The sequence below is a fragment of the Zosterops lateralis genome (assembly GCF_965231275.1).
Source record: "Zosterops lateralis genome assembly, chromosome: 5".
Lineage (NCBI taxonomy): Eukaryota > Metazoa > Chordata > Aves > Passeriformes > Zosteropidae > Zosterops > Zosterops lateralis.
This window is the reverse complement of record NC_139766.1, coordinates 12,110,678-12,117,872: the sequence shown is the minus strand read 5'-3', so window position 1 is coordinate 12,117,872 and position 7,195 is coordinate 12,110,678. Positions and strand designations below refer to the sequence as shown.

Below are 7,195 nucleotides of genomic sequence, written 5' to 3'. Positions count from 1 at the left end.
GTTGTGATTAAACTGGCATTTAATCAATTGGAACCCAATCTCTGCGGCTCCCGAGGAGCTCACCTAACTAAACCCGGCTTTCAACGGTAACAATCTCCCAACAGACGACTTCCCTTCCAGACGGGCTTCCATTGCGCAGTAAAATAAACTTTTATTTGTTAACCTTGCCCTCCGAGTCGCTCAGCATTTCAAAAGGAGCTCACATGACAAACCCCGCTACGCTCCATCATTATCCCCCGCTCCCGCCCTCGCATTCCTGCCGGCCCTGCCCGGCCCGGCCGTTCCCTGCGCGGCCCGAGGCCCTCCCGAGGCCCGGGGGAGGCTCCGGCCCCGGCCCTGGCCCTCCGTCAGCGCCGCTCCCGCCGCCCGCCCGGGGCCTGCCCAGCGCCTGGCCCGCCGCTCCGTCCTCAGCGGGAGCGGCTCCGGGAGCGGGCGGGAGGCTGAACAACCAGGGCAAAGGACACTTCCCCTCCTCCCCCCGCCCTTCCTGCGCCGCGGCCTGACATGAAGGCGGCTCGGCGGCGCGCGGGCCCTACGGCCAACGGCAGACACAGGGAAGAGGGATGGGTACGCGACGGACCGGTGCCGCCGCCCCTCGCACCCCGCCCACCGGCGCGATGCCGCCAGGCCCCTTCCCGCCCGCCCGGCGCGGCCCCGCGGCTCCGGGAGCGGCTCCGGGCCGCCCCCTGGGCGGAGGGATACGGGGCGGGGCCGGCGGCGCGCTCCGCCGGGCGCTGGGTGCCGTTGCCGGGTGACGGAGCGGCCGGGCCGGCCCGGCCCCCTCCCTCCCCCCTCCCCTCCCCTCCCCGTGGCGCTGGAACCGCCGCCGCCGCCGGTTTACGTAACGCCTCCCGGGGCAGGTCCCGGCTCCGTCCCGCCCGCCTCACTCGGGGACGGCAGCACCGGGACGGAGTCCGCCGCCTCCTCCGGCTGCCAGAGGCCCCAGGGCCCCGCTCTGCGCCGCCACGGCAGGTAAATGCCCGCCGCGGGCCCGGGGAGCGGAGGGAGGGGCAGGGCTGAAGGGAGGGAGGGAGACCGGCAGCCGCCCTGCCCGCGGAACGGGAGGACGGAGCCGGGAGGCGGCGGCGGGCGCCCTTCCCCCCCCCACCCGCTGCCTTCCCGCCGCTGCGCTGGGACGGGCGGGCCGGAGCCTCGGCAGCGCCGGCCGGCGGCTCTGGGCCCGGCCGGGAAGGCCCGCGCATCCCTGTCCTCTCCGCTAAGAGCCCGGGAAGAGGAGGAGTTGCGGGGCCGGGCCTGGTCCCTCCGGGAGGACGGTTTCCCGGTTTCCCGGGACGGCGCGTCCCGCTCCTGGGCTGCGCCGGGCGCAAGGCGGCGGGAGCGTGCCGGGGCCGCGGGAGGAAGGGGCCCGGAGGGGGTGACAGAGCGCCGGGGGCCGGGCGGGGGGCGGCTGCCGGCCGGCGGCGGGCAGGGCTCGGGGGCGGGGCCGGGGGCCCGGTCACAGCGCTGCCCGGGAGGGGAGCCGAGCCCTCCCCGCCTGCCGCCGCCGGCTCCGCGCTCTCCCATCCCGGCGGGACCCGGCGCCAGGTGAGCGGCTTTGCGCCGCGGCCGGGAGGGAGGGAGGGAGGCGCCAGCCTGGGGCGGGAGCCGCGGCTCGGTGCCCTCGGGCCGGGTCACGCCCGGGAGCAGAGCAGGAGAAGGAGGGAGGGGAAGGCGGCACCCGGTGCCGGCCCGCGCCGGTGTCACCCGGCGCCGGCAGATGGGAGAGCGGGGGATGCGGCGGTTCGGGTCGGAGTGGGGACATCCCGATCCGGGCAGCGCCTCGCCTGACCCCGAGGCTGAGGTGACGGGATTGTGCCGCTGCCGGGCCCGGCCGGTGCTCGCCCCGTGACCTTTCATCCTGTGCGAACGTTCGGAGCGCAGCAGCGGCCGCGCAGCGGGGAGGGGGAGCAGGGGGAGCTGGCTCCGGGCTGGGGCCGATGGAAACTGGAAACACCCCGGCTGAGCCGCGGCGGTACCGCTGCTGCTGCCCCGGGGGCCGACCGAGCTGCCGGGGCTCGCGCTTTTTTTTTTTTTTTTTTTTTTTTTTTTTTTTTTTTTTTTTTTTTTTCTCCTCCCCTTCCAGCAGCATTGTCCTTTAGGGCCTATTGAAGGCAAAAGGCGGATAGGGAGGCTGGGGCTGCCGCTGTTGCAGGAGGCGGAGCTGGGCCGATGGCAGACTGGCGGCAGCCGCAGCCTATGGGCGCCCGGCGCCGCTGGGGCGGGACCGCGGCCGCGGCCTCTGGCGGGCGATGGGCGGGGTGGGGACAAGGTTTGGCGAAGGTTACAGCTGAATGCAGAAGTGACACGAGCTGACACTTCGCTCCGGCAAACTCCTTTCCATCTTCTCCCTGTGTCGTTTCGATTAAAAGTATACACGTATTCAGTCGTCTTATGAAACTTTGAGAAAAGCGAAAGTGCGGTGCTTTTTTTTTCTGTCTTGCCTTTGTTTTAATTACTCATTGCAGTACCTGATACTGATCTGAAGGGTGAAAATAGTGTGATTTGATTGTCCTTTCATTTCAAATAAAACACATTCCTGTATTCTGATGTTTTCTGTATGTAAGTGATTTGGGCTGTAATTTATCAGCGTGGGATCAGAGGCCTCTGTGCAATGTGTAGTTGCTTTTCCTCATTCAAACCCTTTTAAATGTTTATGGTTTCTGTCGTACAACGTATATTTCTTCTGTGTTCCTGGAATGAAGTGGGAATTGCTGATTGGCTTTGGTTTCTCAGCTGTCAGAAGTGAACTCGTGATGATTCAGTAGACAATTGTGTAAAACAGAGAACTTCACTGCAGTGCTTAAGCCCTTGGTATTGCAACCTCCTCACAATCCATGGGAGTCCGTAATTGACATTTTTCTGTATTTATGACAAAACTACGCCTTATAAAAGTAAATAACACAGAACTTGATTGTTACTTGACATGTAACTGTACAGATTTTATTTTGTACTAATCCTCCATCTGCTGTTTCTTGTTAGTATGGATATGCTAAAGTGATAGTGTTACAATCATTCTCTTCCAGTCAATAAAGCATGTCATATAGGTATCAAAATCTTCTCTTTTCATCGTTGAGATATAAGAGGGGATGAATAAATGACTTAAATAAAATAGGTGACTTGAATAAAATTAGTAGTATGTTATATGTTCATAATGTTATTTATTTTCAAAGACTTGACAATTATAGGGGAAATCCTGAGACAGGCCATTAAAAGCCTCAGCAGTGTATATCCCCACCATGTTCTGCTTGACAGATATTAACACATGTACAGTAACAGAACTTTATCTGTCTGTTTGGGGCACCATTGGGATTAAGATTCTTTTAGTCCACAGACTCTGCAAATTTGGAGTGTGTATGTGACCCTCCAGCTTTTCTGCTCATGAGCAGTGGAATTGGAAGGAAAGTAAGGGTCAAAGAGATCTTAATGCGACCCAAGAAGAAAAAATGGAGGCCTTGAACTTCTCTTACCTTACTGTGCCTGTTTCGTGGGCATATTCCAGCATTCCCCACTGCTTTTGTTGTTGTTACTGTTTGTTATTCTTTGAAGTAAGAGAAATTCCATAGGGGTAAAATGATGTCAGCATTTTCCTTTGCTCCTTTGCTGTGCATTCCAGCAGGAATAGGGACAGAGGAAGATCTAGATACTGCTCAAAACTTCATTATTTGTCCATCTTGAGCATCTTGTTTCTAGCTAATAGGGGGAATGAAGCAACCAAGAGCTTGCACAGGTGAATTTTCTTGAGGGATTTTACTGGGTTTTAGGTATAGTGTTGTAGAGTCAGAATAGATACTTTATATACTTAGCTAGAATCCTAGCAAAATCATGTCTCTTTGCTGCTTCTTTAAACAATAGTTAATAACTAGAAGTAACAATTCAGTGATATAATAGGATAGGCAGCAATGTCTGGTAAAGCAGAAAGTGGTGAAGGTGGTAAGACTTAGAATTCCCATAGAGTTGGAGAGGCTGCAGAAAATATTCCCATTATCTGCATTGCTAATGGAGATTGGAATACAAATTATCTTGTAGAAGCTATTTAATATGTCCTGTTTGTTGGGATAGTCTGTTTTTAAGATATTCTTCTGTCTTGTGGAACAGAGATCGGAATCCATTTTTGTCCAAGAAAAGTGACAGGCTGATTGGACGATTTGTAAATGTGATTGCAGAAATGAGTTGTGTTGTTGATCCCCATAGTCCTGCCCTAAGATTTTTTTCCAACTAAGGTCAATCGCATGATGCAAAATAAAAATGTTCAAATGAGTATTGATGTGCTTAGTTACATTTCAATACACAGACAAAAAGAAAATTTTCTGATTGGAAGGGAAATTACGGTTTTTTATTAATTTTGGAAGTAATTTACCAGATTTTTCTAGTCAGAAGTACCATGTAACTGTGGGACTGTCAGAATGTTTTAGTAGAAAAAGACCTAGATGAGCTAGTTATAATATTTTAACAAAAAAAAATCTTGCCCTACTTTCCTGAAAGTTGGTTGGGTACATTTTTAATGGATGTTAAGAGATTGAATGTGTATTTTATTGGCCCCACAGAGGTGGGTGGGGGGAAGGGTTGAGTAGCTTAAACATTCAGTACAAAGATTATTCTTTCACAGACATCTTACTAGCAGCTATTTCTGTAGCTGTATTAGAAGCTACTGAGTATTTTAAATTTTTAATCATCTACTTCCTTTATAATATCATGTGCAGGATGTTTGGCTCTACCTGCATAATACTATATATTGTCTTGTTTCTGCATCTAAATTCTGTTCATACTTTGATACCAAAGAGGATATATGGAACCTGTCTTTCCAAGAGATTTATTTCTGAGGCAGTAGTGTGGAAATTTAAATAATGAAGTATTTAAATTAAATTTTGACTCTTGTGATATTACATGTAATAGTTTAATTATAATAGTGTGGAAATTTAACTTATGATGTATTTAAATTCATTTTTTCAATTCTGATATTACATGTAATAGTTTAATTATATCCTGCTAAGTCTGTGCTCAGACTTGCTGTAGTGATTTTCATTTTTAATATAATTTGGGGAATGTTTAAATTTCTGAGTTTTGCTGTATTGAGGAAGAAATATGCAGTCCATGCTAATGTTACTTGTGTCTGTAGCTTTCTAGGCCCTAATCTAGAAAGGATTGCATGTGAAAATATATACTCTGTGCAAAAAAGTTTGTTAATAAATAAAAATAAATTGTAACAGGGATGAAATCTGAATAATTTTGTGAGGTGTTTCTATCTTTTAAAGAATTTCCTCTAGTTGCTATTAAGTTACCAAAGGAACAAGGTCTGCTGGATAGAGTGCTGGGCTAGGATTGAGAAAAGAGACCTGCATGCAGTTTTCTATCCGCTGTACCACTGAGTGAATTCAAGTGAAATTTCATTTTCATGTGCTTGTGCTTAAGGTGCTGTATGGAAGGGAGTAGCTGTTATCCCTTTTTTAGGTTGTTAAATTGTGTGAGTTTGTTTTTACGATGTGGTTAAATGGAGTGGCTTGGTTGTAGAAGAATTCTGAAGGGAAATATGGTTGCAGTGCTGATGAGATTTTGCATATATAGACTGTGGAGGGAAGTAGAGAGAGACAGATAAGGGAGTAAGAGACTGGGAGTAGCTGAAGGCCAGAAAAAATAAAGCAACCTGTCATAAGATGGTACAGCTTTTACATCAGAGCAGCAGAGCGGAGTTGCGAGATCCATATCCTCTGCAGGGTTATTCCAGGTAGTGTAGTGTAGTCAGGACTTAGATTGAGATCATAATCATCAACAGTAAAATTGGAAAACATGCTAAAACGTACACAGATTGATTCAAGAAGTTATTTTGCTCATTTAGCATATGCCGTATGCACTTTTCAAGAAAACAAAGTGTTTTATTAGCCTAAAGGAAAAGGTCTGCTTGAGGAATCACTAATGAAGAAATCAGTAATGCACATTGCTGTCACTGGATGAGTAATTAATTCTCACTAGATCCCTGTGACACTATAATGTGTTATTATGAACTTGAAACAAATTTGAAGACTGTGGCTGAGTGGATGTGCAACTTTAAAACATTGTGTTGTGTTTAGGACACTGGAATATCCTGAAAGACATGGGGCCAGCTTCCAGTTATTTGTTGGGTTCATATCTTTACTTTTAAAAGTACTGGAAAAACTTTTACTGTTTCATTATATTTGATTCTGCTCTCTGAAGATTTTGAGCTAATTACTGTTACTAATTAGCTAAAGACTGCTGTTCAGTGAATTCTTCTTCTGGTTCTCCTTTCTGGGGTAGAAGTTCATTCCTGTGCATATTCAACTCTTGCATTTGACAGTGAAACTGAATTACCTTTAGTAATATTGTTTTATTGCTATTTTTATAGCAGTTTTGATGGAAGTCACATTGAATTGTGTGAGGTGACACAAAAGTTCTAAAATGTCTCTGTAAGTTGAGATATAGTTTATCATATGTAGATGATTTTTTCATCATCCCCTCTGAACTGAATATCTTAGTGACTTCAGAGAAACCTCACAGTTCCAGTTTTTAGTAACTTTGTTCTGGATTTATGAAAGAAATGCCTTGCTTAACAGTACAGTAACTTCCTTGAAGAGAATTAATGTAATGCTGACTTGCTGTTTTTGGAAGAGGTTTTCTGGTTGCATTTTAGTAAAAGGACCTTTTCAGCTGTCATTTGAAGTATCAAGCAGCAAATGTATTATTTTAAGAGCAATATTGAACTGTCCTACCTATTTGGTTAGTAATTTTTTTAAAATAAGTAGAGTTTTTAAACAACATACCTAATCATAAAAGTGGAGCTATGGTGACAAATATCATCACTGTTTTTATGGAAAGACAGCCTGGCAGCCTTACAACATAGACTGAACAATAAATGCCTATGCAAATACATTCTAATGCTAAAATATAAATTATTTTATGTTGACTTGCTGTTCTCTTCAAAATTGCAGAGTATCCTACTTCTGATCTCAATTTCATAAGTAGATAGAAGTTCATTTACTAATATTTTGGAATAAAAATTAGAGATAGTAGAGGGGCAGGGGATGAGTATTTGCAACTATTTCCTTTGTAGGTCTACCATATTTTATATGCTGTGAAGTCAGTATCTTTGCTGGTTAAGTTGTAGAGCCTTTAAATTCAACTTGTCAGAACTCTTTGCCTTTACTGAGCCTCCTGTGGCTGACACATCTCTTTAAGTTTTTAC

The 7,195-nt window shown here is 47.6% G+C and overlaps 1 protein-coding gene across 2 annotated transcripts in view; it reads left to right on the top strand.

Moving 5' to 3' along the window:
- The first annotated feature begins 875 nt into the window (after nucleotides 1-875).
- Nucleotides 876-7,195, top strand: part of KIAA0232 — a 65,290-nt gene continuing 58,970 nt past the window's right edge. For both annotated transcript variants that reach the window (XM_083860832.1, XM_083860831.1), the window contains exon 1: nucleotides 876-972. The gene's annotated coding sequence lies outside the window, so the exon portion shown is untranslated. The remainder of the gene's footprint in view (nucleotides 973-7,195) is intronic.